At 37.3% G+C, this 27,202-nt stretch overlaps 1 protein-coding gene across 11 annotated transcripts in view; it reads left to right on the forward strand.

Moving 5' to 3' along the window:
- FUT8 (fucosyltransferase 8) overlaps nt 1-27,202 on the forward strand; it is a 456,741-nt gene that overhangs the window by 212,101 nt on the left and 217,438 nt on the right. For 2 of the 11 annotated variants that reach the window (XM_063651680.1, XM_054449589.2), the window contains exon 1: nt 16,764-17,026. The exons of 8 other annotated variants lie outside the window; for them this stretch is intronic. The gene's annotated coding sequence lies outside the window, so the exon portion shown is untranslated. Of the gene's footprint in view, nt 1-16,763; nt 17,027-20,801; nt 20,884-27,202 lie in introns of those variants that run through there. One more of the 11 variants, XM_063651681.1, reaches the window with a different exon arrangement.

The raw sequence follows: 27,202 nt of genomic DNA on the forward strand, positions 1-27,202 counted from the left end.
GTATCCATTTCCCATCTTGCACCTATTTTGGAGGAGAGGCAGTAAATATTTTCTTATGGACTATCATGTTTGGGAAGACCGTTTTCCAAAGTGATCAAGATCATGTTAAATTTTATTCCATCTAGCCGTGATGGCTCAGTTAGGATCAGGTCAGGAAAACAGTCCACACTAAATACTCGAGGCAGGAGGATTTCTTGAGACCAGGAGTTTGAGACCAGCCTGGGTAACATAGTAAGACCTGTCTCTACAGAATTACAAACAAAAACAAAAAATTTCAGCCCAGAAAATTTCATACAGGGAAAGGATTATACAGGTATTGGAGGGCTGAAAAAGCAAACAGGGAACACCGGAGTAACACAGAGACAGTATTTGCAGGAATTAACCAGTATTCATATGGTTGAGGGGGAAATAAGAACTTGGAGTTGGGACCTCATAGAATTGGGGTTCAGAACCTCTGGAGGGGGTACTTCCTGACAGCTGTTGGTATGTCTGAGGGGAATTTCTGAGAGTGCCAGAAAAAGCTGGTGGTTATCACTGCTACTGCTGGGGTGGAGGACCTATGCTGGGCAATGCTGACTGGAAAAAGCATGTACTGCATTCTCCCTCTAGTGTCCTTATTGGCAGTATGAGGAAGCTAGCTGCAGAAGAGAAAAGTAGTTTTCAGAGTTTTATTTTCAGTATTACAAAGATGAGTATTAAAGGGTAGATTTGGATCTGAGAGAAAATAGCTGAATAACCAGTATATATAGCCTTCTGGTCAAAGGAGGCCATAGGCCTTTGGTCTCTTGGTCTCTTTTCCTAGCTACTTGGACCCCAGACCCAGATATTCTTAATGCTGAGGGTTTGGAAGGAAAGTTGTTGTTATTATTTAAAAAATTAATTTGTTTAGTTAATGTGATGGGGGAGGGGGCATGAGACGGGTCTACTTTGTCTTTTCTTTTCTTTTCTTTTTTTTTGGAGACAGTGTCTTGCTCTGATGCCCAGGCTGGAATATAGTGGTGTGATCTTGGCTCTCTGTAGTCCCGAGCTCCCGAGCTCAAGCAGTCCTCTCACCTCAGCCACCCAAGTAGCTGGGACTACAGGCGCCCGCCACCATACCCAGCTAATTTTTGTATTTTTTGTGGAGACGAGGTTTTGCTATGTTGGCCAGGCTGGTCTCGAACTCCTGGCCTCGAGTGATTCACCCATGTTGGCCTCCAAGTGGTCTGGGATTACAGGTGTGAGCCACCATGCCTGGCTGGGTCCACTTATTTATTGTTATTTTTTTTTTTGAGACAGAATCTCACTCTGTCACTCAGGCTGGAGTGCAGTGGTGGGATCTCAGCTCACTGCAATCTCCACCTCCCAGGTTCAAGTGATTCTCCTGCCTCAGCCTCCCGAGTAGCTGGGATTATAGGCACCCACCAGCATGCCTGGCTAATTTTTGTCTTTTTAGTAGAGATGGGGTTTCACCATGTTGCCCAGGCTGGTCTCCAACTCCAGACCTCAAGTGATCCGTCCGCCTTAGGCTCCATAGTGCTGGGATTACAGGTGTGAGCCACCGTGCCCGGCCCGGGTCCACTTATTCTAAGATAATTCTGTTACAGCTTTTTTTGGGAACTTACATTTAATCATTAGATACTCCTTTGCCTCTGGAGGTATTTCTGTTTTTTAAAAGCTGTTATTTAAAATGTAAAATAAATTATGGTAAAAGTAATGATGTTACCCATAAACAAAGTTTTAAAATTGGTTGCTTATTAGCCAAACAGTGGTCTGCAGTGGTAACCAACCTCTGAAAAGATTATGCCTTTTTTACTCATTCAAATATTCCCCCTCCTGCAGAGCTTCTTCAATTTTAATGTGTATATGAATCACTTGAGGATCTTGGTAAAATACTGATTCTGATTCAATATGTCCCTGGGTAAGGCCTGAGATTGTGCATTTCTAACAAGCTCCCAGGGGAGGCTGAAGCTACTGGTCCCTAGACCAGACTTTTTTAACTCCCTTCCCTCCCTTGAGAACTACTGGTTTGGCTTAGATCCAGTGTTGGACTTGGACGGCTGAGTGGTGAGTGGTCATAAAGTAAGAGTTTCTGTTGTAAGCCTGCCTGTCTAGAAATATTTTGAGCAATTTTAGTAGAGCTATTTATAGCTGTTTCTTTCCAGGCAGGATCAGAGAAGTATATGCTTCTGAACAGGTTAAATTTTCTTCCATAATATAATGCTGCCCTGAATGCAGAAACGTGCCTATCACTTGTAATTTTCCTGGAAGGCGTGAGGCTGCTTGGTAATTGTGTACATATTTAAGGGAAACTGAGTAATGGAGGACAGAATAGAACAATTAACAAATTCATGCATCAGATAACTTGCTTTCATTATAGCCATTGTTAGTCTTATTTATTGATTGTTCCTGATGATAGGACATCTGTAGATTTCAAAAAGTGTGTTTGGTGTGAATTTCATACTGATAGCATTTCTCCGCTTTTGACAGTTTCATATACTTAAACTTGTCATCACAACACAGCATCTTGCCTTGAGCCAAATAAATAGTAGTCTTTCTTAATGAAACTTTGAATAGAGCCCAAATTTATGAAATTGTTAATTGCTGTTTACATCTAGATTTTACTTTCAGTAAAGTAATTTCTATCTGCTAACGCAAATGGAAAGGTAATCTTTGATTTGGTTGCCATGCTTCAAGAGCCTCTCTCTGCCCTTCCCTCCCTCCCTTCCTGGATCTTTCCTTTTGTCTTTATAGACCTAGATTTTGAAAGGTTCTAGGTTCCTTTTGTCTGTTGATACTATGTGAATGTTATCCTTAAGTTTTTAATTCAGGCTACAACTAGACAGATAATGTGTCTCATAATTAGCTGGGGTGAGAGAGTTAAAATGAAAGTTAAGGATTCAGGGGATTCCTACAGATGGGTGAAGAAAAAGCTCAATGTTAGTATCCTTAACAAAGCATTTTGATTGGCATATGGAGACCTTTGCATGAACACAAATGTTCATATTTGAATATTTATAGAAGATAATCTGTCAAAATTACTGTTATTTTAATTTGCCAAGCTTGGCTGATTGCCGCAGTTGGATGTTAGTTGAATTTAAGATGAAGAGTTGTAAATATGTTCTGGTGTAGGACATGCTTTTTGTCCTTGAAGCTGTTTGAATTTCTTACTTCTCCCACCTACATCCCCTTCTTTAAAACTGCGAGGCTTTTTTGTATTAGTCGAACTTTATGTTCTTTTTTAGTAAAAAATATTAAAGTAGGATGTTAACTGTATGGATTAAAAAAATTTTTTAACTAAATTTGTTGACATTTGGTGATCAGGAATTGTTTAAATAATTTTAACTATTTGTCCAATCTTTGCTTCAAAGGACCTGTCCCTGGAGACTCAGTTGTAGGGATATATATCTTACTTGAATGGTTTTGTGTGAGATATGTTTCACATTAACAGCAAAGAAAATGTAGACTTCTAGATAATTGATGTTTCCCCTTTCTTTTATCTCATTTGAACAGCTAATAATTTTAGTGACCCAGATTCAAGCAATAATACCTGTCTTCATAATTGTCATGTGGTTTTGTCAGCTTCTTATATTCTAGGGGAAGGAAGATAAGACTTTTTTTTATATATTGAAGTAACTTGGTTAATAAATACTTTTTTTCTCTTTTTAGAAGCTAGGAACCTGTTCTTTTTCCATAGTGTCTCCTCACTCAGAAAACATTGTATTCTCCTGCCTCAGCCTCCTGAATAGCTAGGATTACAGGCGCCCGCCACCATGCCCGGCTAATTTTTTTTTGTATATTTAGTAGAGACGGGGTTTCACCTTGTTGGCCAGGCTGGTCTCGAACTCCTGACGTCAGGTGATCTGCCTGCTTTGGCCTCCCAAAGTGCTGGGATTACAGATGTGAGCCACTGTGCAGGAGAATGGCTTGAACCCAGGAGGCGGAGGTTGCAGTGAGCTGAGATTGTGCCATTGCACGCCGGGCTGGGCAAAAAGAGTGAAACTCCGTCTCAAAAAAAGAAAGAAAGGAAAAAAAAACCCAACACATTGTATTACTTGTTGATGCAGTATCACTATTCCTACTGAGACTACATTATTTTAGCTTTAGAAATGATATAGTGGCTTTCTTAAAGTTATATGACATTTTTTTGGGAGCAGGACTGTATTCTGTGCCCCATGTACTAAGCTATCTTCTCTCATATAACTAGCCACTGTTAACTGAATAGTTTAGTTTTACGTGTATAACCACTTGACCTGATTAATTTTTTTCCTGATGTTTTTATTTCTTTATCTCTTAGAAAATGACATAATTGAATCAGTTTTGTTGTTTATTACTTTAGCTAGAAACTATGTCAAGTACTACATTTCAGTTTTTTTGTTTGTTTGTTTTTTTGAGACAGAGTCTCACTCTGTCACCTAGGCTGGAGTGCAGTGGTGCGATCTCGGCTCACTGCAAGCTCCTCTTCCCAGGTTCACGCCATTCTCCTGCCTCAGCCTCCCAAGTAGCTGGGACTACGGGTGCCCGCCACCATGCCCGGCTAATTTTTTGTATTTTTAGTAGAGACGGGGTTTCACCATGTTAGCCAGGATGGTCTCGATCTCCTGACCTCATGATATGCCCGCCTTAGCCTCCCAAAGTGCTGGGATTACAGGAGTGAGCCACCGTGCCTGGCCTACATCTCAGTTTTATTTAGACTTTGTTTTGGAGTTTCAGGAATTTGAGGTCTCAGTAACATATTTTGTATTTAAAAAATTAAGAGTGGAACTTTTATAGTATTTTCTGTCTTTCACAATCATCCATCTTCATTCTCATTTGACTTGTTTGCTATATTATTTTTTTTCTAGAAGAGTTTATATAATCTTTTCCTTGTTTCTACTTTTGCCTATTCTTTTTGTGACCATCTCCAAGTCATTTCCCTTGTACCTTACCCTCATTCCTTATTATCTTCCTAGGAAAACTTATTTGTCCAACTCTGTAGCTATCCTCTGGCTGGATAACAAAATTATTAATAATTCCTTAAGATGTTACCCTAGCTACTAATTTTGTAATAGTCCACCATGTGTTCACTGTGTAAAGGGTTCAGAGGTGACTGTTGTACCTAATGCACCACAGATGTGGAAGTAATAATAAAATTTACATATATGTAAAGTGAAAATATTGCTAATACTTTCCCTTGGGTCTGGCCATTCTGATATGCTTGCTAAGTCTGGAGGCTTATTTTTTAATGGTTCTTTCGGATTTCTTAAGGTGAATTAGACATTATGTTTACCTTAAATTTTAATTGGTATACTTTTGGTTAAGTAGGTTAAAAGTCAATGGAATAAAAGTTAAGCCAGCAATATAAAAAGTAATAAGCCATTTTTCAGTGTGATTTGAAAAACAATTTAGCTGTGTTTCTTGCTATAAAAAAAGAAGTAAAGAACACTATACAGTGGACTAAGATTCTCTAAGTAAACTAATTTTGATAAAGGTTAATTCCATGGTGATAGCAGATGTTGGGGATTGGCATCCATATGTCAAATTTCACATAAAAATTTAGCTTTCTACTGTTTTTTATTTCCTTAGGAGGAAGAACTATAAAACTTAAATTTGTATAGAAGGTATGATAATGCTGTTTTAATAAACAGAATTTGTTATTTTGAAAACTGGATAGTAAGGACAACCAGTGAATTGTACTACTTGTTGATTTTTTTAAAAAAATGTATTTTTAATTTTCGTGGATACATAGTAGGTATAGGTATATGTATTTATGGGATACATGAGATGTTTTGACACAGGCGTGCAATGTGTAAAAATCACATCATGGACAATGCAGTATCCCTCCCCTCAAGCATTTATCCTTTGTGTTACAGACAATCCAGATACACTGTTAGTTATTTAAAAATGTACAATTAAATTATTGATTGTGGCAGCACCCCTCACACAGGGGCACCAGCTGCCGGGGTCTGCCCGTAGACCCTTACTCGGCCACGGATGAATAAAGTACACTGACAAACAGATATTCTGTTTTGCCAGTCCAGCTGAGGGTGTCTCAGCCGCTTACAGACTCCCTGGAGAGTTCTGTAAACAGTTGTGACCATGACCTCGATCAGCAAGTGAGACTCGCATTTATGCAGTAAGATTAATTAACAAAGGCTTGAGTCAACACCATTAGAGGTAATTGACATTGTGGACTTTCCAAGTAAAAAGCACTTAAGCACCCATAGGTACATCAAAGGTTAGTCTTAAGATTATATGAGTAAACAAGCTAGCTAGGTAAACTACTCTGCCTTCCTTTATTACTAGTTTAATTTGTTTAAAGGTAAAGATCAGGTTGCCTTCAACCATATCTATTACTGAAGTTATGCAAACTTCTCGGCCTTCCAAGAAGATCTGTGTCTGTCTCTGTAACTATCTTTAATATTTTTCCCACCAGCTTGATTGAACCCCAGTAATTGATTATAGTCACCCTGTTGTGCTATCAAATACTAGGTCTTATTCATTCATCCTGTTTTTTTGTACCCATTAACCATCCCCACCTCTCCCTCATCCCACCACTACCTTTCCCAGCCTCTAGTAACCATCCTTCTTTTTCCATGGGTTCAGTTGTTTTGATTTTTAGATCCCACAAATAAGTGAGAACATGAGATGCTTGTCATTCTTTGCCTGGCTTATTTCACTTAACACAGTGACCTCTGGTTCCATCCATGTTGCAAATGACAGGATCTCATTCTCTTTTATGGCTGAATAGTACTCCATTGTGTATATGTACCACATTTTCTTTGTTCATTCGTCTGCTAATGGACACTTAGGTTGCTTTCAGATCTTGGCTATTATGAACAGTGCTACAGTAAACATGGGAGTGCAGATATCTCTGATATACTGATTTCCTTTTTTGGGGCTATATACCTAGCAGTGGGATTGCTAGATCATATGGTAGCTAAAGTTTTAGTTTTTTTAAGGAACGTCCAAACTGTTCTTCATAGCAGTTGTGCTAATTTACATTCCCACCAACAGTGTATGAGGGTTCTCTTTTTTCCACATCTTTGCCAGCATTGATTATTGCTTGTCTTTTGGATAAAAGCCATTTTAACTGGAGTAAGATGATATCTCATTGTAGTTTATATTTGCATTTCTCTGATGATCAGTGATGTTAAGCCCTTTTTTTTTTTTTCGAGATGGAGTCTCGCTCTGTTGCCAGGCTGGAGTGCAGTGGCATGATCTTGGCTCACTGCATCCTCCACCTCCTAGGTTCAAGCAAATCTCCTGCCTCAGCCTCCCGAGTAGCTGGTACTACAGGCGCACACCGCCATGCCTGGCTAATTTTTTGTTTTTGTATTTTAGTAGAGACAGGGTTTTGCTGAGGCTGGTCTTGAACTCCTGAGCTCAATCTGCCTGCCTCAACCTCCCAAAGTGCTAGGATTACAGGCGTGAGCCACTGTGCCCGGCTGAACACTTTTTCATATGTGTGTTTCATATGTGTGTTTTTGCTAGTTGTATGTCTTTTTTTTTTTTTGAAAATGTCTATTCAGAACTTTGCCTGTTTTTTAATTGGATTATTAATTTTTTCCTGTAGAGTTATTTGAGTTTTTTTTTTTTTTTTTTGAGATGGAGTTTCGCTCTTGTTGCCTAGGCTGGAGTGCATTGGCATAATCTCGGCTCACTGTAACCTCCACCTCCCGGGTTCAAGCAATTCTGTTGCCTCAGCCTCCAAAGTAGCTGGGATTACAGGTGCCTGCCACCACGCCCAGCTAATTTTTTGTATTTTTAGTAGAGACGGAGTTTCACCATGTTGGCCAGGCTGGTCTTGAACTCCTGACCTCAGGTAATCCACCTGCTTTGGCCTCCCAAAGTGCTGGGATTACAGGCGTGAGCCACCGTGCTTGGCCTAGCTTCTTTTATATTCTGGTTATTAATCCTTTGTCAGAGGGGTAGTTTGCAAATATTTTCTTCCATTCTGTGGGTTGTCTCTTTGTTGGTTGTTTACTTTGCTGTGGAGAAGCCTTTTAATTTGATGTGATCCCGTTTGTCCAGTTTTGCTTTGGTTGCCTGTGCTTGTGGGGTATTACTTAAGAAATCATTGCCCGGACTGATACCCTGGAGAGTTTCCCCAGTGTTTTATTTTAGTCGTTTCATAGTTTGAGGTCTTAGATTTTTGTCTTGAATCAATATTTTGATTTGATTTTTGTATATGGTGAGAGATAGGAGTCTAGTTTCATTCTTCTGCATATATATATCCAGTTTCCAAGCACCGTTTATTAAAGAAACTGTCTTTTCTGCCGTGTATGTTTTTGGCGCCTTTGTCAAAAATGAGTTCACTGTAGGTGTGTGGATTTTTTTCTGGGTTCTCGGTTCTATTGGTCTGTGTGCCTGTTTTTATGCCCGTACCGTGTTGTTTTGTTTACTATAGCTCTGTAATATAATTTGGAGTCAGTTAATGTGATTCCTCTAGTTTGGTTCTTTCTGCTTAGGATGGCTTTGGTTAGTCTGAGTCTTTTGTGGTTCCCTATAAATTTTATGTTTTTTTTTTAATATCTCTGTTAAGAGTGTCATTGGTATTTTGATAGGGATTGCATTGAATCTGTAGATTGCTTTGGGTAGTATGGACATTTTAACAATATTGATTCTTCCAATCCATAAACATGGAATATCTTTCCATTTTTTGGTATCCTCTTCAATTTCTTTCATCAGTATAGTATAGTTTCTGTTACAGAGATCTTTCACTTCTTTGGTTAATTCCTAGGTGTGTATTTATTTATTTATTTTGGTGGCTATTATAAATGGGACTACTTTTTAAATTTCTTTTTCAATTTGTTCACATTTCACATAGAAATGCTACTTATTTTTGTATGTTGATTTTGTATCTTGCAACTTTACTGAATTAGTTTGTCAGTTCTTAATGGTATCAATTCTAATAGTTTTTTGGTGGATTTTTTAGGTTTTTCCAAATATAAGATCATATCATCTGCAAACAAGGATAAGTTGACTTCTTCCTTTACAATTCGGATGCCCTTTATATCTTTCTCTTGTCTAATTGCTCTAGCTAGGACTCCCAGTACTATAATGAATAATAGTGGTGAAAGTGGGCATCTTTGTTATGTTTCAGATCGTAAAAGACAGGCTTTCAGTTTTTCCCCATTCAGTGTGATACTAGTTGTGGGTCTTTTGTATATGGCTTTTATTATGTTGATGTGTGTTTCTTCTATACTCATGTTTTTGAGGGTTTTTATTATGAAGGGATGTTGAATTTTATCCAATGTTTTTTCAGCATTAATTGAAATGGTCATATGGTTTTTGTCCTTCATTTGTTGATATGGTATATGGTGATTGACTTGTGTATGTTGAACCATTCTGGTGTCCTAGGGATAAGTCTCACTTGGTCATGATGAATGATCTTTTTAATGTGTTGTTGAGTTCAATTTGGTAGTATTTCGTTATGGATTTTTGTATGAATATTCATCAGGGATATTGGCCCTTAGTTTTCTTCTTTTGATGTGTCTTTTTATGGTTTTGGTACTAGGGTAATACTGGCCTTGCAGAATGAGTTTGGAAGTATTCCCCCCTCCTCTATTTTTCAGAATAGTTTGAGTAGGATTGGTTCTTCTTTATATGTTTGGTAGAATTCAACAGTGTAACCATTGGGTCATGGGCTTTTCTTTACTGTCAGACTTTTAATTATGGCTTCAATTTCATTATTTATTATTGGTCTGTTTGGTTTTTGGATTTCTTCATATTTCAATCTTGGTAGGTTGTATGTGTCTAGGAATTTGTCTATTTCTTCTAAGTTTTCCAATTTATTGGCATATATTTGCTAGTAGTAGCCACTAATGATTCTTCGGATTTCTGTGGTATCAGTTGTAGTGTCTCCTTTGTCATCTCTGATTTATTTGGATCTTCTTTTTTTCTTAGTCTGGCTTAAGGTTTGTCCGTTTTAACTTTTCCAACAACCAACTTTTTGATTCATCTTTTGTATTTTCTTTATTTCAATTTCCTGTATTTCTGCTCTCATCTTTATTATTTATTTTCTTCTACTACTTTTTTGTTTTCCTCTTGCTTTTTTAGTCCTTAAAATGCATTGTTAGCTTGTATATTTAAAGTTTTTCTTCCTTTTTTTGATGTAGGCATGTGTAGCTATAAAATTCCCTCTTAGTACAGCTTTTGCTGTATTCCATAGGTTTTGGTATATTATGTTTCCATTATCATTTGTTTCAAGAAAGTTTTCAATTTTCTTCTTAATTTCTTCATTGACCCACTTGTCATTCAGGGGCATATCATTTAATTTACATATATTTGTATAGTTTCCAAAATTCCCCTTGCTATTGATTTCTAGTTTTATTCTATTGTGGTCAGAGAAGATGTTTGATATTATGTGGGTTTTTTTTTCTTTAAATGTTTTAAGACTTGTTTTGTGACCTAACATATGGTCTATCCTTAAGAATGATCCATGTGCTAAAGAGAAGAATGTATATTCTGTAGCTGTTGGAAGAAATATTCTTTAAATATCTATTAGATCCATTTGGTCTATTTCTTTGTTGATTCTCTGCCTGGAAGATCTGTTCAGTGCTGAAAGTGGGATGTTGAAATCTCCAGCTATTATTGTATTGGAGTCTTTCTCTCTTTAGCTCTAATAATATTTGCTTTATATATCTGGGTGCTCCACTGTTGGGTGCATATATATTAAAATACTTACAATTTTTATATCCTCTTGCTGAACTGACCTCTTTATTATTATATAGTGACCGTCTTTGTCTCTTCTTACAGTTTTTATCTTGAAATCTATTTTGTCTGATGCAAATGTAGCTTCTCCTACTCTGTTTTGGTTTCCATTGGCATGGAATATCTTTTCCATTTCTTTATTTTCAATCTGTGTGTGTCTTTATAGGTGAAGTGTGTTTCTTGTAGGCAACAGATTAATGGGTCTTCTTTTTTTTAATCCATTCAGCTATCCTGAGTCTTGTGATAGGAGAGTTTAGTCCATTTACACTCAGTGTTACTATTGACAAACAGGACTTATTCCTGCCATTTTGTAATTTGTTTTCTGGATGTTTTGTGGTCTTCCCTTACGTCTTTCTTTCCTTCCTGTCTTCCTGGATGTTACAGCCTACTACCCACCTAGGGTATATGGTATAGCCTATTGCTTCTAGGCTACAAGCCTGTACAGCATGTTACTGTACTGAATATTGTAGGCAATTGTAACACAGTAGTATTTGTGTACCTAAACATAGAAAAGGTACAGTAAAGTTATGGTATTCATAAGCTTTATTTTTGTAGACAGAGTCTTCCTCTGTTGCCCAGGGTAGAGTGTGGTGGCGTGATCTCGGCTTACTGCAACCTCCGCCTCCTAGTTCAAGCAATTCTCGTGCCTCAGCCTCCCAGGTAGTAGCTGGGATTACAGGTGTGCACCACCATGCCCGGCTAAGTTTTGTATTTTTAGTAGAGACGAGGTTTCACCAAATTGTCCAGGCCGGTCTTGAACTCCCAGCCTCAAGAGATCCCCTGCCTTGGCCTCCCAAAGTGCTGGAATTATAGGCATAAGCCTTTGTGCCTGGCTGGGTATTTATAATCTTATGGGACCACTCATATATGCAGTTCGTTGTTGACTAAAAACATCATTATGTGGTACATGACTTCGTATGACAAGTTGCTGAACATTCTAAAGGAGATATGAAAGTAACTTAGGTTTGATTTTTGTTTGAAATTGTGATATTTTGGCCGGCCGCGGTGGCTCACGCCTGTAATCCCAGCACTTTGGGAGGTCGAGGCAGGTGGATCATGAGGTCAAGAGTTCAACACTAGCCTGGCCAAGATGGTGAAACCCCGTCTCTATTAAAAATACAAAAATTAGCCGGGCGTGGTGGCCAGCGCCTGTAATCCTAGCTACTCAGGAGTCTGAGGAAGAGAATTGCTTGAACCTGTGAGGCGGAGGTTGCAGTGAGCCGAGATCACGCCACTGCACTCCAGCCTGGGCGACAGAGTGAGACTCCATCTCAAAAAAAAAAAAAAAAAGAAAAAGAAATTGTGATGTTTCTTTCCATTCCAAGACCATCCTTTTCTTAGTACTCTTTCTTTCCTTTAGAGCTAGGCTAGTGGAGAGCAGAATCATGAGCTTAAATTAGTGGAATATGTGGACATTGGGTAGCATGGGGAGAAGTGTTTCAGCTTCTTTCTCTAAACTTTAATTTCCATTCTTTGGTACTTAAAGTGGTGTTTTAATCACTTGCATCTGGTTCAAGAGAGTGTCTGATTCTTTGCAAAGCTATTCTATTGACAAAAAGCATTCACAGTGTTTCCTAGTGGATTAATATTGGGTTGACATCTGTTTGCATGTTAAGTGCTATATTGTTATCATATGGCATTTATTAACTAGCCTTGATATACTGTGCATTAGTTGGCATTTATACATGTTTTAGTCCCTGCTCTAGAGAAAATATCCTAAAAGGGAGCTAATTGTGGGAAATAGAGCCTTTTCTCATATATCCAGCTGCCTGGGAGCTTTCCTCTAAAGACCTTTAAGCATTGGAAAGTCATTCTTCAAGTGGTTAAGGTAGGAAATGACAGTCGTGTAAAATAGGGCCTTAAAAACAACTACCAGGTAGACTCATGATAGTGACCCTACAGGGAATTACCAACATAGATATGATTTTCTCAAGGAGTTGGGAATCTTCTTATTAAAATTAGAGCAGTGAAATTGTTCCCTTCTCTGTAGAATATAAAAACAAAAACAAAATAAAAAATCAATCAAACTTCTCTCTGTGTGTTAACAAAACGACCATGAGATCTGTGGAGGAAGGAAAAAGGAGAAAACTTTATTTTCAGAGTAACAATCTGCAGATAAGGGAAAGTAACCTCTGGTGGAACTGTAAGCATGTGCTTCACAGAAGGGGTGTGAACAGTAGTATTTAAGCCTTCTAGGGTGGGTTTGTTTTATGTGCATATCCATCATGTAATATGAATTGTTTGAGGAATGTCTATGAGTATATATGGGGAAGTCTAGTGCATGCACAGTGAGTTGACATATAAGTAACATACATCCCATCTTCGCTTCGGGGCACAATTTTAGCATTAAAATGAGGTGGAATTCAGCTCTTTATGTCAACAGGTGAACTATAGAACACAAAGATATTTTGTATGCAGTCTCTAAGCTGGCTAAAACTGGCTTAGGGTCTGTAGCATTTTACCAGGAAAGAATGTTTGTAAGACTGGCCTCCTGTCCTATCAGTGCTGCTGGCAGGACCCTCAAGGCAGGGTTGTCCCAGTTGTCTTTAGCAGGCAGTCTACCAAGATCGGTTGGGCAGTGTTTCTCTAGAACAGATTTCTGCCTAATAGAAGAGGAAAACTTCATGGCAGTTAACAAACCCTTTGGTAGTTAGCAATGTACGTGTGTATGACCAAACCCTTGTTCCTGCTATGGCCATTTAATTTTCTCTCTTGAGGGTCTTATCTTAGCTACAGAAAGTCCATCTTATCTATCATTGTTGACATTTGGATCACAGCTAGTAGTGGTTTGAGGACAGAATGTATCAATGTATCAATAGTTTCTGTCTTGTCTTGACCGCTGAGTAGGTATACAAAACTTAGTCAAGTCAAATCACTTCTTTACCTCAGTTTTCTCCTCTTCAAAATGGAGATAATGCCTACCTTACAAATTAATGGTGAGAATTAAATGAGGAAATGTGTGCAAAAATGTGTTGTATGCCTGGTACCTCTTTGGCATGCAACTTTGTGTTTTCCTCCTTCCTTTGGCATTACTAATATTTGGATTTCACTCTTTGAATTCAGTGGTTACTTGGTTGTGGAATCAAATTACTTTGTCTTTCCAAACCTCATTTTTCTCTAATATAAAATCAGTAATACACAGTTTATGAAGTAGTGGTTGAAATTCACTTCCTAGTGTAGTCTAGGAAGTTTTTCTTGAATCTGAATGTCAAATTGCTAAAAACTTGTATGAATTTGTGAGTTTTGCTGTGTAGATCTTTTGGACATGAAAATACAATATCTTTTTAAGAATTAAACAGTAGGAGAAATAAACTAAGGGAAAGTAAGTCTCTAGAGTGTTTTTATGGGGGACTCTACAATAGCTTACTGCATTACAGTTACTATAATTCATCAAGATAATAGGGAAATTATGCATCCAAAGGATTTATTTACTTGAAATAGCACCTCTAGAAGGGGTATTCATAGAGCAGTAATTTAAGAAGTGAGACACTTGAATATACCTTTTTCTTTGCTTTTTTTTTTTTAATCTTAGATAACTTTAGATTTTAATAAGATTTCACTATATAATGTTTTGTTGGCAGATATTGGAAAATCTACTGAAAATTTCCCAGTTTAGTAATTACCAAAGAAATAATAAACCAACATTAAAGTTCAGTTACAAAATTAAAGTCAGGGCTCATAAACAAATCATGTTAAATGAGTTATGAATTAAATTAATGTTACTGTTGAGTTTAACTGTGTGTCAAATCAATATAATGTCTTTGACATAATCACAGAATAGAAATCAATGTATGTGTGGTACATTGTATTGAAGGGTTACAAAGTGATGAACTAGTGAGTATGTATTTTTAAGGATGTTATAGACCTATGAATTTCAATTATATTTTTTAAAATGTGAATCACTTTTATAAGCAGCAGCAAAATATCATTGCCTTTGTATTTTGTAGCAGGTGAGTCAGCTTTTGTGTATATTCAGATAAATATAAATTTTAATTTATTTTATTTTGACTAAAGTTTAAGAGATAATTTAGCATATTGTTTGCTAATCACTTTTAAGTAATCTCAGTTTAGCTGGTTGTGGTGATGTGTGCCTGTAGTCCCAACTACTCTGGAGGCTGAGGTGGGAGGATCCCTTGAGCCTAGGAATTTGAGGATGTTGTGTGCTATTGTTATGCTTGTGAATAACCACAGCATGGTACTCTAGCCTAGGCAACATAGCAAGACCTTGTCTCTTAGAAAAGGAAAAAAAAAAAAAATTTCAGTTTATAATTTTATTTGACATGTTACAGCTCCTTATATGACCCTGAAAATGTTGCACTGAGAATAGCTTTGCATGCATAGTCCTTAACCCTGAAGAAAAGGGTAAAAGAAAATAAAATCAAAACTTAGTTGAAAATCAGGAAGTGCGGACAAGCTTCTGCCGAGAAAATGGAGGTGAATTTATGTGTAAATGTTAAAGACATATGGATATGTTGATTATAGCCATCTTTAAGTGTTTGTGTTATAGGCAAACGGTTTGCAGAGTTAGAGTAAATGGATTAAAGATATTGCTGAAATTAAAATAACTTTATTTTTCAAGTTTTTTTGGTATTATGTTTGTTTTTTCAGGAAACCAGATACTTAAATATAAAACTGGGTAATTATTTTTGTAACTATTTTTTGATAATTTGATGTTAACTACTAGAAGTCTATAATTTTACATGAAATATACAAAATATTATTTGGGCAAATGATTATTAAAATAATATCATAGTAATATCCATCCCCCCTTTTTATTGTGGTAAAATATACGTAACACAATTCGCCGTTTAATCATTTTTAAATATACAGTTCATTGTTATGCAACCATCATCACTATCTATCTCCAGAACACTTTCATCATCCTGAAATGAAACTCTGTGCCCATTACACAATAATTCCCCGTTACTTATTATCTCCCCTTTAATCACTGTTCTACTTTCTCTCTCTGTGATTTTGACTGTTCTAAGTATCTCGTATGAGTGGAACCACACAAAATATGTCCTTCTAGGACTGGCTCATTGTATTTAGCATAATGTCTTCAAGGTTCATCCATATTGTAGCATGTATCAGAATTTCAGTTCTATTTCATGCTGATTAATATTCCGTTGTATGTGTATACCACATTTTGCTTATCCATTTATCAGTGGACATTTACATTGTTTCCACTTTTGGCTATTGTGAATAATTCTGCCATGAACATTGGTATGCAAGTATCTGTTTGAGTGTGTTAATATATTTTTCTATATATTTTAACAGAAATTTGTTAGTTTACATATTTTTACTTAAATGAGCTAAATATCTGAATTTTCAGTGTTATCAGTGAATATTTATTGAATACCTTGTGTATTGTAAATATTGTGGGGATATAAAGAGTAACAGTATCATGAAACTATTGTTTTAAAGAATTTACAGTCTAATAACAGTAATAGGGTGTGTTTATAAAGACAAAGAACCTGGTAGCATATGCTTTTTGAAGCTGAAGAGATATCTGAGCTCTGATGCAAACCACCATCGTTTCTTGCCAAGATTTTTGTTTGTTATCCTGAACAGTTAGGAGGCAAATACATGGCCACAGTCAACATATGCATATTCCATTCAAGCATAGCATTTAACCTTCAAGGATGAATTTTGGGGTGATCATATCAACATGGAAATTAGATCATGACATTTCTTTAAAGTCTTCTCCATGGACCTTGTCTTTAGGTGACTTACTTTCCTTCTCCCAAACTGCCACCTTAACTCTGACCTCATCTCCTATCCCCCACTCCCACCTTGCACTAGGTAATTTTTTGTTGTGGATACATTTCTTATGTATGTAAACTGGCTTAAGTGTAAACGAGGTAAAAGGCATAAGGAGGAACTACATATATATTTCAAGGTTCTTTCCAGCTTTGTGATTCTAATTTAATCCCTGTGGTACCTGTGTGTTGCCAGTGAAGGAAAACAGAGTTAGCATACTTAGAGGTTTCACAGCAGAGCTACTTTGTGGTGATTTTAAAGGCTAAAACTTTGAAATAAAAACAGTTTGGTATGTTTCAGTGGTCTCTTTTTCTTCTCTTTCAGAGTACTTTTCCTGGAAAAGCAGAATAAATCTTTTATGAATTTCGTCATAATTTTGCAGTTTAATTGGACTTTTAGGGTTTTTCTATGTGTGCAAGCTGGACCTTTTGAAGTTTAACACTGGAATACTAGCTTGAGAGTGTTCCTACTCTTAATTTCCACTGAGTTAGACCAAAGGAAAACATATATTTTAGACTCATATTTTCTTTGAATGATGTTTTGAAGCTCAAGATGAACTTTAAAAAACACAGCTAAGCAGAGCTTCTAAAAGGTAATACTGTAGTATTGTTTTTTTCCTCCATATTAATCTACTTGGCTCCCCATAGTGAGCTTGAACTGTGACTGGTAAAGACTCATTACTTTGTAGGGTGTCCTGGCCCTAAAAATAAAACTTCTTTCTCATAGCCTTCAGCCTATGAATGTGATGATTCTGTAAGCCTCTTAAGAACAGTGACTGTGGCTTCATTTTTATTTATTTTATTTTTCTTATTTATTTATGAGACAGAGTCTCACTCTTGTCGCCTAGGCTGGAGTGTAGTGGCTTGATCTTGGCTCACTGCAATCTCTCCTCCTGGGTTCAAGTGAATCTCGTGCCTCCACCACCCAAGTAGCTGGGATTACAGGTGTGCGCCACCATGCCCGGCTAATTTTTGTATTTTTTTGTAGAGATGGTGTTTTGCCATGGGCCTGTCTCAAACTCCTCCTCTCAAGTGATTCACCTGCTTTGGCCTCCCAAAGTTCTGGGATTATAGGCATGAACTACTGTGCCAGGCTTGTGGTTTCATTTTTGTAAAACGTTTAGTAGAGTTGGTGCCTTGCACATAATAAAATGAATCTTCTGAGGTTATGATTCCACATAAAAAATGAAAACTTAAAAAAGGAGATAATTGCAGAAGTGAGGAAAGATGAATGAACAAGGATGGCCATCTATTCATTCAACACATAATGAAGGTCTACTATGTATCAGACACTCCACTAAGTACTGGAAATAACAGCAATGATAAATTAGATAAATTAGGGACTTTAGGTTGTCTAGAACAGTGAATGGCATGTAATAGGCACTTAAAAATATTTGAATACATGAAGGTCTGTTTTGTAGAAAATGATTTATGGTATGGAACATTTTAGTGAGGAAGTGGAGCGTGTCCCATCGTATTAGAGATAATTCATTAAAAAAATGGAAACAAACTGTTTATTAATATGGAAAATACTTAAGTTGGTTATGGTAATACATAGAATGTAGTACAGAAAAGCCCTTAAAAAATGAGATATATATTGGCTGACACAGAAAGATGTTCTAATTTACCTAATCTTGAATTAAACAAAGTAAGCTATTGAATAGGATGTGTGGAATGATTCCTTTAATGTAAGGTTATATTTCTATAAAATGTCACAAGGTATGGTGGAGAAATGATAACAATGAATGATTCTAACAGGAGGTAAGTTTTTCGCTGATCTTTGCTCTATTCTTTATGCACTTCTGTGATTGTTTTACCATGATCATGTGCTACTGTTTAAAAATAATAAAGCTGCTTAAAAATGTTTCTGGATAAATTTTTTTAACTTAATATCTCTATCTATAAATAGAGTTACCGGTTGATGGTCCGTTGTCCTGTAAATGTAAAAGTGTCATTAAAGAATTCTGCATTTTCTTTCTAAAGAAATATAGTTAACCAGAGTTCACTTTTGATACTCAACATTTACCTTTAATGTTTATTATTTATTATTTATTTTTTAATATTTTTTTTGAGACGGGGTCCTCCTCTTTCACTGAGGCTGGAGTGCAGTGGCATGATCTTGGCTCACTCCAACCTCCATTTTCTGGGCTCAAGTGATCCTCCCACTTCAGCCTTTCAAGTAGCTGGGGCTACAGGAGCATGCCACTGCACCTGGCTAATTTTTGTAATTTTTGTAGAGGCCAGGTTTTGCCATGTTGCCCAGGCTGGTCTCAGATTCCTGGGCTCAAGCAATCTGGCTTCCTTGGCCTCCTAAAGTGCTGGAATTACAGGCATGAGCCACCATGCCCAGCCTACCTTTAACATTTAACAACATTTACCTGTAACACTCATAGAGTGTAGTTTTAAAATGAATAATAACATTTACAAATGTGTAGTACCAGGAATATATTTAATAATAATTTAAATTTTGTTTTGGAGGTACTTTGGGGAGGTATGTCTACATAATTAAATGGCAAAGAACGGAAGTTTTTAAGGTTTTTTTTGTATACTTATAAATTTAATTTGGATTTAGTTATTAATAAATATTAGGTTGAACTACACTTTTAATCTAAAGATTTATTTTGGCACTCATTTTTGCTTATTATGACTTCTCATTTTCTTAATTAGAGGAGGGAAAACATGTTCTTTGGGCGTCCTGGTTATGTCTAGTCAATAGTCTTAGTTTTCACAGGATAGTACGGAATGTTAAATTATTACTACCTATTTTCTTAATTTATTTCAATAACTTGCTGTTTTTATCAGGAAAAATTACTGAACTAATCAAAATGTTCCATTCTATACATAGTTTGCTCATAACAAACTCATTTTATTAGAAATGTTATAACAACCTTATTTTTTTTTGTCCTCCACAAGATCATTTTAGTGTAGTTACTGGAGTTTCAAATCATATGTAATTCAGTTTGAAAACTGTGTCTATGGTTCTGTTTAGTAACATTTTAGATGATATTATTAAAAAAGGTTATCATTGCTTAGTTAAAAGTTATCATTATTCTTTTAAAACAAGTTTTATTTTTCAGACCACACAATCGTTTGAATTCTGATGCATCAAGTTTCAAACAATTTTTTGTTTTGGGGGATACTTACCTATGAGATCTCCAGAAATTGTATATTTAGCTATGAAAATCTTCAGAAACTGTGAGCATATGAAGCACACATATAAGACTGTAAACCTTAGAGGATGATTTTAGGTTTCTTTCTTTTTTACTTTTTATTTTTGAAAAAATAAGGCCAGTCCAGTTTAATGAATATGATAATTTGAAATCCAGGTAGAATAATGTATCTCATTTTTGTCCTCATATTTTAAAGTGAGATAGTTTATAAAATGGAGAATAAATCTTGTTGTTAGATGTTGACTCTCATATAAAAGTATGAATCTTATATAGTGATATCATTCTATTTTAAATGCTTTATATGTTTAAATAATTTATAAGAAGGGAATTATAGAAAAGCTGAAACAAAATGCTTGAATTAATACTATAAACATGATGTTAGCATTTATAATTGATATTTTAAATTGTTACATAAAGACGTATGAGTATGGATAAAAACATTATATATATTAGTCTAAATGAAATTAATGGCTTCTTTTATACACTCACAATATTTATACTTTTCTTTAAGTATATCAGATGTTTATAAGTGTTCTAGAGAAAAGTAAGTACATTAGGGATGGTAATAAGGAATGTTGGAATTGGGAAGATGCCATTTTTATATAGAATGGTCAGGGAAGGTTTCACTAAGAAGGTAATAGTTGAGTGATGCTCTGAATTTGGTGAGGGACATAGCTGTGGGGATATTTGGACAAGTGTGTTTCAGACAAGATCAAAAGCCCTATGTTGAGTGCAGGCTCTGCATATTTAGAAACATAAGAAATTTAACTGTGCATGGCAGAAGGTGGTCTTACATGTTAAAAAAATGCATTTTTTTGGTTTCATTTTTGCTTTCCTGGTACGTTCTAAGATATGCTGAAATTGAGATTTACTTGTCTTGCTTATTGTATCTTGGGCACCCACTACAGTGCCAAACACATGGCAGGCAATTTGTTACGGATGGTGAGAAAGAATTTTGGAGGAATCTTCTTTTTTTTTTCTAAAAAAATTCATACTACCAAATTATTTCAAGCTACAGAGGTCTTTAGAGATCATTTAGATAACTCTTTTGGATGTTACACATGAGAAGACATGTCATTAAATAGAATGACTTCTAAAAGTCACCATTAATTAGTAGCAATCTTGAGTTGGCAAAGATTTTTAGTCTCTTAGTCTAACTTTAGTCCATTGATGGGGTGATCCTTTTGTTTCAGATGTCTGATCTGTGCATGGGAAGATACTTGCTATGGAAAACCTCCTTGCTGTGGAAGAACTCCTTGCATCTGGAATCAGATTGCTTGGTTGAAATTCCTGTTTGACAGTGCTAGCTTTGTGATTTTCTCCCTCTCCCGACTTTTCCTTTTGGTGCCCTGGTTTTCTTGTCTCTTAGACAGATATTGTTATTCTCATTCCAGTATTTTTTACACCATAAACATTTTCTCATTAATCTTCTAATTTACCAACTCAGAGTGTTATTTCCCTTTTTTAAAGGAAATTATGATGAAGAGAATAGGAGTTTGAAATTAGATGTTCTTGGGTTCTATAAAAGTTTAATTCTTAAGGTTGTTAGTATGTATCAAACTCTTATTTAATGAATGAGGAAAACATCAGCAAGACAAAAGAACTGCTTTCAAGAGTATTTGAGCATCAGGAGTTCGTGTATTCATTTAGGAAAGGAATGTCAAAATAAAATTTTTTTAAAATTATACTTTAAGTTCTAGGGTACATGTGCACAACATGCAGGTTTGTTACATATGTATACATGTGCCATGTTAGTGTGCTGCACCCATCAACTCGTCATTTACATTAGGTATATCTCCTAATGCTATCCCTCCCCCCTCCCCCAACCCCACAACAGGCCCCGGTATGTGATGTTCCCCTTCCTGTGTCCAAGTGTTCGCATTGTTCAATTCCCACCTATGAGTGAGAACATGTGGTATTTGGTTTTCTGTCCTTGGGATAGTTTGCTGAGAATGATGGTTTCCAGCTTCATCCATGTCATTACAAAGGACGTGAACTCATCCTTTTTTATGGCTGCATGGTATTCCATGGTGTATATGTGCCACATTTTCTCAATCCAGTCTATCATTGATGGACATTTGGGTTGGTTGCAAGTCTTTGTTATTGTTAATAGTGTCACAATAAACATAACGTGTGGATGTGTCTTTATAGCAGCATGATTTATAATCCTTTGGGTATATACCCAGTAATGGGATGGCTGGGTCAAATGGTATTTCTAGTTCTAGATCCTTGAGGAATCACCACACTGTCTTCCACAATGGTTGAACTAGTTTACAGTCCCACCAATGGTGTAAAAGTGTTCCTATTTCTCCACATCCTCTCCAGCACCTGTTGTTTCCTGACTTTTTCATGATTGCCATTCTAACTGGTGTGAGATGGTATCTCATTGTGGTTTTGATTTGCATTTCTCTGATGGCCAGTGATGATGAGCATTTTTTCATGTGTCTGTTGGCTACATAAATGTCTTCTTATGAGAAGTGTCTATTCATATCCTTTGCCCACTTTTTGATGGGGTTGTTTGTTTTTTTCTTGTAAATTTGTTGGAGTTCATTGTAGATTCTAGATATTAGCCCTTTGTCAGATGGGTAGATTGCAAAAATTTTCTCCCATTCTGTAGGTTGCCTGTTCACTCTGATGGTAGTTTCTTTTGCTGTGCAGAAGCTCTTTAGCTTAATTAGATCCCATTTGTCAATTGTGGCTTTTGTTGCCATTGCTTTTGGTGTTTTAGAATGAAGTCTTTGTCCATGCCTATGTCCTGAATGGTATTGCCTAGGTTTTCTTCTGGAGTTTTTATGGTTTTAGGTCTAACATTTAAGTCTTTAATCCATCTTGAATTAATTTTTGTATAAGGTGTAAGGAAGGGATCCAGTTTCAGCTTTCTCCATATGGCTAGCCAGTTTTCCCAGCACCATTTATTAAATAGGGAATCCTTTCCCCATTGCTTGTTTCTGTCAGGTTTGTCAAAGATCAAATGGTTGTAGATGTGTGGTATTATTTCTGAGGGATCTGTTCTGTTCCATTGGTCTACATCTCTGTTTTGGTACCAGTAACATGCTGTTTTGGTTACTGTAGCCTTGTAGTATAGTTTGAAGTCAGGTAGCGTGATGCCTCCAGCTTTGTTCTTTTGGCTTAGGATTGACTTGGCAATGTGGGCTCTTTTTTGGTTCCATATGAACTTTAAAGTAGTTTTTTCCAATTCTGTGAAGAAAGTCATTGGTAGTTTGATGGGGATGGCATTGAATCTATACTTGGGCAGTATGGCCATTTTCACGATATTGATTCTTCCTATCCATGAGCATGGAATGTTCTTCATTTGTTTGTGTCCTCTTTTATTTCATTGAGCAGTGGTTTGTAGTTCTCCTTGAAGAGGTCCTTCACATCCCTTTAAGTTGGATTCCTAGGTATTTTATTCTCTTTGTAGCAATTGTGAATGGGAGTTCACCCATGATTTGGCTCTCTGTCTGTTATTGGTGTGTAAGAATGCTTGTGATTTTTGTACATTGATTTTGTATCCTGAGACTTTGCTGAAGTTGCTTATCAGCTTAAGGAGATTTGGGGCTGAGACAATGGGGTTTTCTAAATATACAATCATGTCATCTGCAAACAGGGACAATTTGACTTCCTCTTTTCTCAATTGAATACACTTTATTTCTTTCTCCTGCCTGATTGCCCTGGCCAGAACTTCCAACACTATGTTAAGTAGGAGTGGTGAGAGAGGGCATCCCTGTCTTGTGCCAGTTTTCAAAGGGAATGCTTCCTGTTTTTGCCCATTCAGTATGATATTGGTTGTGGGTTTGTCATAAATAGCTCTTAGTATTTTGAGATAAGTCCCATCAATATCTAATTTATTGAGAGTTTTTAGCATGAAGAGTTGTTGAATTTTGTCAAAGGCCTTTTCTGCATCTATTGAGATAATCATGTGGTTTTTGTCTTTGGTTCTGTTTATATGCTGGATTACGTTTATTGATTTGCGTATGTTGAACCAGCCTTGCATCTCAGGGATGAAGCCCACTTGATCGTGGTGGATAAGCTTTTTGATGTGTTGCTGGATTCAGTTTGCCAGTATTTTATTGAGGATTTTTGCATTGGTGTTCATCAGGTATATTGGTCTAAAATTCTCTTTTTTTGTTGTGTCCCTGCCAGGCTTTGGTATCAGGTTGATGCTGGCCTCATAAAATGAGTTAGGGAGGATTTCTTCTTTTTCTATTGATGGGAATAGTTTCAGAAGGAATGGTACCAGCTCCTCCTTGTACCTCTGGTAGAATTCGGCTGTGAATCCGTCTGGTCCTGGACTTTTTTTGGTTGGTAGGCTATTAATTATTGCCTCAATTCCAGATCCTGTTATTGGTCTATTCAGAGATTCAACTTCTTCCTGGTTTAGTCTTGGGAGGGTGTGTGTGTCTAGGAATTTATCCATTTCTTCTAGATTTTCTAGTTTATTTGCATAGAGGTGTTTATAGTATTCTCTGATGGTAGTTTGTATTTCTGTGGGATCGGTGGTGATATCACCTTTATCATTTTTTATTGCGTCCATTTGATTCTTCTCTCTTTTCTTCTTTATTAGTCTTGCTAGTGGTCTATCAATTTTGTTGATCTTTTCAGAAAACCAGCTCCTGGATTCATTAATTTTTTGAAGGGTTTTTTGTGTCTCTATCTCTCAGTTCTGCTCTGATCTTAGTTATTTCTTGCCTTCTGCTAGCTTTTGAATGTGTTTGCTCTTGCTTCTCTAGTTCTTTTAATTGTGATATTAGGGTGTCAATTTTAGATCTTTCCTGCTTTCTCTTGTGGGCATTTAGTGCTGTAAATTTCCCTCTACACACTGCTTTAAATGTGTCCCAGAGATTCTGGTATGTTGTGTCTTTGTTCTTACCGGTTTCAAAGAACATCTTTATTTCTGCCTTCATTTTGTTATGTACCCAGTAGTCATTCAGGAGCAGGTTGTTCAGTTTTCATGTAGTTGAGCAGTTTTGAGTGAGTTTCTTAATCCTGAGTTCTAGTTTGATTGCACTGTGGTCTGAGAGACAGTTTGTTATAATTTCTGTTCTTTTACATTTGCTGAGGTGTGCTTTACTTCCAATTATGTGGTCAATTTTGGAATAAGTGTGATGAGGTGCTGAGAAGAATGTATATTCTGTTGATTTGGGGTGGGGAGTTCTGTAGATGTCTGTTAGTCTGCTTGGTGCAGAGCTGAGTTCAATTCCTGGGTATCCTTGTTAACTTTCTGTCTTGTTGATCTGTCTAATGTTGACAGTGAGGTGTTAAAGTCTCCCATTATTATTGTGTGGGAGTCTAAGTCTCTTTGTAGGTCTCTAAGGACTTGCTTTATGAATCTGTGTGCTCTTGTATTGGGTGCATATATATTTAGGATAGTTAGCTCTTCTTGTTGAATTGATCCCTTTACCATTATGTAATGGCCTTCTTTGTCTCTTTTGATCTTTGTTGGTTTAAAGTCTGTTTTATCAGAGACTAGGATTGCAACCCCTGCCTTTTTTTGTTTTCCATTTGCTTGGTAGATCTTCCTCCATCCCTTTATTTTGAGCCTATGTGTGTCTCTGCATGTGAGATAGGTCTCCTGAATACAGCACACTGATGGGTCTTGACTCTTTATCCAATTTACCAGTCTGTGTCTTTTAATTGGTGCATTTAGCCCATATACATTTAAGGTTAATATAGTTATGTGTGAATTTGATCCTGTCATTATGATGTTAGCTGGTTATTTTGCTCGTTAGTTGACGCAGTTTCTTCCTGGCATCGATGGTCTTTACAATTTGGCATGTTTTTGCAGTGGCTGGTACTGGTTATTCCTCTCCATGTTTAGTGCTTCCTTCAGGAGCTCTTTTAGGGCAGGCCTGGTGGTGACAGAATCTCTCAGCATTTGCTTGTCTGTAAAGGATTTTATTTCTCCTTCACTTATGAAGCTTAGTTTGGCTGGATATGAAATTCTGGGTTGAAAATTCTTTTCCTTAAGAATGTTGAATATTGGCCCCCACTCTCTTCTGGCTTGTAGAGTTTCTGCCGAGAGGTCTGCTGTTAGTCTGATGGGCTTCCCTTTGTGGGTAACCCAACCTTTCTCTCTGGCTGCCCTTAACATTTTTTCCTTCATTTCAACTTTGGTGAATCTGACAATTATGTATCTTGGAGTTGCTCTTCCCAAGGAGTATCTTTTTGGCATTCTCTTTATTTCCTGAATTTGAATGTTGGCCTGCCTTGCTAGGTTGGGGAAATTCTCCTGGATAATATCCTGCAGAGTGTTTTCCAACTTGGTTCCATTCTCCCTGTCACTTTCAGGTACACCAATCAGACGTAGATTTGGTCTTTTCACATAGTCCCATGTTTCTTGGAGGCTTTGTTTGTTTCTTTTTACTCTTTTTGTCTAAACTTCTCTTCTCACTTCATTTCATTCATTTGATCTTCAGTCACTGATGCCCTTTCTTCCAGTTGATTGAATCAGCTACTGAAGCTTGTACATTCTCAGGTAGTTCTCATGCCATGGTTTTCAGCTGCATCAGGTCATTTAAGGACTTCTCTACACTGGTTATTCTAGTTAGTCATTCATCTAATCTTTTTTCAAGGTTTTTAGCTTCTTTGTGATGGGTTTGGACTTCCTCCTTTAGCTTGGAGAAGTTTGATCATCTGAAGCCTCTTATCTCAACTCAACAAAGTCATTCTCCATCCAGCTTTGTTCAGTTGCTGGCGAGGAGCTGCGTGCCTTTGGAGGGAGAGAGGCACTCTGATTTTTAGAATTTTCAACTTTTCTGCTCTGTTTTTTCCCCATCTTTGTGGTTTTATCTACCTTTGGTCTTTGATGATGGTGACGTACAGATGGGGTTCTGGCGTGGATGTCCTTTCCGTTTGTTAGTTTTCCTTCTAACAGTCAGGACCCTCAGCTGCAGGTCTGTTGGAGTTTGCTGGAGGTCCACTGCAGACCCTGTTTGCCTGGGTATCAGCAGCAGAGGCTGCAGAACAGTGAATATTGCTGAACAGCAGATGTTGCTGCCTGATCATTCGTCTGGAAGCTTCATCTCAGAGGGGTACCCGGCCATGTGAGGTGTCAGTCCGCCGTTACTGGGGGTTGCCTCCCAGTTAGGCTACTCGGGGGTCAGGGACCTACTTGAGGAGGCAGTCTGTCCGTTCTCAGATCTCCAGCTCTGTGCTGGGAGAACCACTACTCTCTTCAGAGCTGTCAGATGGGGACATTTGAATCTGCAGAGGTTTCTGCTGCCTTTTGTTCGGCTATGCCCTGTCCACAGAGGTGGAGTCTACAGAGGCAGGCAGGCCTTCTTGAGCTGTGGTAGACTCCACCCAGTTTGAACTTCCAGGCCTCTTTATTTACCTACTCAAGCCTCAGCAATGGCGGGCACCCCTCCTCCAGCTTTGCTGCTGCCTTGCAGTTCGATCTCGGACTGCTGTGCTAGCAATGAGCGAGGCTCCATGGGCATGGGACCCTCCGAGCCAGGTGCGGGATATAATCTCCTGGTGTGCCATTTGCTAAGACCATTGGAAGAGCACAGTATCAGGGTGGGAGTGACCCAATTTTCCAGTGTCGTCTGTCACAGCTTCCCTTGGCTAGGAAAGAGAATTCCCTGACCCCTTGAGCTT

Source organism: Pongo pygmaeus, chromosome 15 (assembly GCF_028885625.2).
Source record: "Pongo pygmaeus isolate AG05252 chromosome 15, NHGRI_mPonPyg2-v2.0_pri, whole genome shotgun sequence".
Classification (NCBI taxonomy): Eukaryota; Metazoa; Chordata; class Mammalia; order Primates; family Hominidae; genus Pongo; species Pongo pygmaeus.